The following is a 3,710-nucleotide window of genomic DNA, read 5'->3' as shown; positions in this document are numbered from 1 at the left end:
GCTGCGAGTGTGTGACAGACACGCAGTGGATGTCAGGTGATTGCATCATACAGTATTGTTTGTAATGATGTGTGTGAGAGGGAAAGTGAGAGAGCTGGAGGGGAAGGGGGAGAGTGAGAGCAGGCAGGCATGAAAATGAACAATATGTTTTCTTGTGTTTGTGTGAAATTCTCTGCCACAAGATGGAAGCTGAGTGTGTGTCTAAGAGTGTCTATGTGTGCGCGTGGGCTTCTCATCTCAGTAATGGTGTTGCTATCAGAAAAAGAGAGAAAGACTGAAAGGCTGGTTGTCCCTGACGACAGTGTTCCGTGTTGCCTAGCAACAGCGCTAACAATGGCCCACCACCAGTGTTCTAGAATGTGGGCGTGGCCTGACAGATAGAGAGGGGTTGAGTGATAGAGGAGGGCACTTTTCTCTCAGCAGAGTTTTCAGCCCATTAATCTCGTGATAAACAGCTGTGACATGAATGATTGATGTTTATTACAGTCTGTTGCAAATCTGCGAATAAAGCAGCTTTCCTTAAATCTGTCAGAAATCTAAACAAACAAACAAACAAACAGCATGCAAAAGGAACGCCATTACACAAAAAGAGATGACAAATCTAAAGGCACATCTACAGCTTTAAGAACCACTTCGTGCTTATGCAAAAAACAAAAAATGAAGTCTTTAAAACTCTGACGTGAATAAAATTCTGCACAGGGTTGAGGTGCAAAAGACATGGTATGCTGAAAATGACCAAATCCAAACAAAAATCATAATAATAACTGCACTATTGTACAAAAAGTCTTGATCCACTCTTCGCTTCTTTATTTGCTGATAGGAAATTAGGAATTACAGCAGGTTAAAAAAGTATTGAAGAAAATATATTTCTAAAGTTGCTATTGACATGAAATTCTCACCAAAGTCAGCTACAACCCATCCCATCTGCACACAGAAAGAAGTAGAACATAGATGTCCATAAATTATGTGTAATAATGAGGTAATAATGACGCTCACCACACAAGACTCCAAAGAAATCTCCCTGTTGGAGCTCAGTCTGGGGGGAGTTATTTGTATCTCCTTATCTTTCCTCATGTGGTACATTTTTCCATTGTTATACCTCTCTGACCTGTCTTCCCCATGTGATGTTTTGTGTAATGTATGGTTGTGTCCAAATTCATGGGCTGCATCCTCCTGAGGACCCGGCCTTCGCGGTCTACGTGGGCCGGGTCCTCAGAAGGTCGGGTAGGCCGGAAGTAAACTGCTGGGGAAATTGGACGGTCTAGCCTTCAGATTTGCGTCACCGCTGTCTCGGTGGAGTTTAATAAACTCAGCCGTCTGCTCCTTGCTATCTAAAATATAACAGGACACTGGCGTAAATTTTCGACTGTCTCATACTTCTGTTTAATCAGTTTTCTGTTTGACGTTTAGTCAGCTGTGTGAAAACCAAGGAGGAACCCACCCGGGGGATTAATAAAGTTTTATTTTATCTAATCTAATCTAATAACTTTAATCTCAGCCAAACCAATTTACTCACGAACAAACAAAACACTGAAAAAAGCCCAACAATAACATTTTTAGGTTGTCTAAGTGAATTATATATTACATTTAACCCGAGTAGCGAAAGTCCGCGGTGATCTGAAAATGATGTGCCGGGAGTTGTGCCGTTCTCGGCTGCATCAGTAACCCTCGAGCTCCCGGCTAGCTATCGAGCTGGTGGGTAGCAGATGCTCCGAAAACATCGAAGCACTTTGGCAAATATGCGATATCTTGATAAAACGAGCAGATATTTGATGTTTACACAGCTACTTTCTCGCCTGAAAATATGTTAAAAGTTTATTTTGTGACCCAGAAAGATTAGTAAGAGTAATTTTAAAACTTAGTAGCGGCCGCCATTGCTGGAAACTGGAGTTTGGCTGGGATATGGTGGGCCACGAAGGACACACCCGACCCATCCTTCAAATTCGGGGAAAAGGAGGACGCATTTGTCGGCCGCATTCGGAGGAGTCTATGGTCGTGTCCAAATTCATGGGCTGCATCCTCCTGAGGACCCGGCCTTTGTGGTCTACGTGGGCCGGGTCCTTAGAAGGTCGGATAGGCCGGAAGTAAACGGCCGTGAAATTGGACGGTCTAGCCTTCAGATTAGCGTCACCGCTGTCTCGGTGGAGTTTAATATACTCAGCCGTCTGCTCCCTGCTATCTAAAATATAACAGGACACTGGTGTAAATTCTCGACTGTCTCATACTTCTGTTTAATCAGTTTTCTGTTTGACGTTTAGTCAGCTGTGTAAAAACCAAGGAGGAACCCACCCGGGGGATTAATAAAGTTTTATTTTATCTAATCTAATCTAATAACTTTAATCTCAGCCAAACCGATTTACTCACGAACAAACAAAACACTGAAAAAAGCCCACTTTATGTGTGTGTGTTTATAAGTAGTTTTAAACGTTGTGATCCACAAAACAGCATAACAGTAAAAGAAGAACTGACTGCGTTACAGTCAGTGCGGGAGCAGCGGTTTCGCTCATGCGTGGTTCATTTGCAGTTTGGACGCATAGATGTGAACATCTCCTGCAGCTGGGGGAGGACTATCCTCTGCCCATGAGCGCTTTAGCACGGGTGAGGTGCCCACAGCAGCACCGCTGCTTGTCGAGAGTAAGAGCAACACGCTCTTTCACGTCAAAAAGTCGTCATAAATAAGTCTCCAATAACACCAGAAAAAGTCGCCAGACTTGTCGCTAGTCGTTTTTTAGAAAAAAAAACTCACTAAATATAGCGACAAAGTCGCTAAGTTGGCAACACTGGCTACTGAAGCGTACGACACAGAGCGCCCTCTGCTGGCGCACCTTACATGACAGGAAATGGACATTAATAGTGTCCTTACCAAAATAAAGTGTCTTTGGGCATAAAATAAAATGGGGGGGGGGGGGGGGGGGGGGGTGACTATTTTCATGTGTTTATCTTTATCATAGTGCCACCTATGTGCAGACACCAGACAGGTTCATCCCTTTTTACGCTTGTATGATTCACTGGTTAGTGGCTTACCAAACTAAAAACATTCCTTTGAAAGTGGTTGTGTACAAGGACTGGACTGAGAATGAGTGAAAAAGCAGCCAAGGGACAGACCTTTGGAAGACCTTCAGAAAGCCTGGAGAACAACTGCTCAAGATGACTTTAAACAAAAAGAAACATGTAAAGAAACTAGGGGTGGCTCAAGACTTTTGCACAGTATCTTTCAAAACAAGACTTTACAAACTGTGAAATTGTACTTATAAAACAACTTCATATTTATGCTGTGCAAAGACATGAAATTCACTTCTGAAGAGTAGTTTTATGGGTTTTCAACAAGTAGTTTTATTTTGAAATTTAAAAAATGTAAATTCAGCGTTATGCTGCTGTCTATACTGTCTGAGGTTCATTTCAAATCTTTCACAGCACGTTTTCCAGTATGGACATGTATGCTGGAAAAGATGCTGTTTTCCACTTGTGTACTCAGCTTTTTCTTTAGGTGTTTTTGTACAGCTCATCATGTCATCTTTTCTCCTTTACACTCCTCATGTTCTTCAACTGTAGTAAGGAGTTGGCATTGATCCATCACAGTGTGTAACTGTGTGTATTTAACAGCCATTTAGTGGGACCCCAGCGGCTTTAATTAGTGTGGGAGAACCGCTGTCGCTGGCTCGGTCTCTCTCGGGGCTCATTATCCCACTTAGTGTTCTTGCTCTCTTCTA

The sequence above is a fragment of the Maylandia zebra genome, linkage group LG3, assembly GCF_041146795.1.
Source record: "Maylandia zebra isolate NMK-2024a linkage group LG3, Mzebra_GT3a, whole genome shotgun sequence".
Lineage (NCBI taxonomy): Eukaryota > Metazoa > Chordata > Actinopteri > Cichliformes > Cichlidae > Maylandia > Maylandia zebra.
This window is presented reverse-complemented; position numbering follows the sequence as displayed.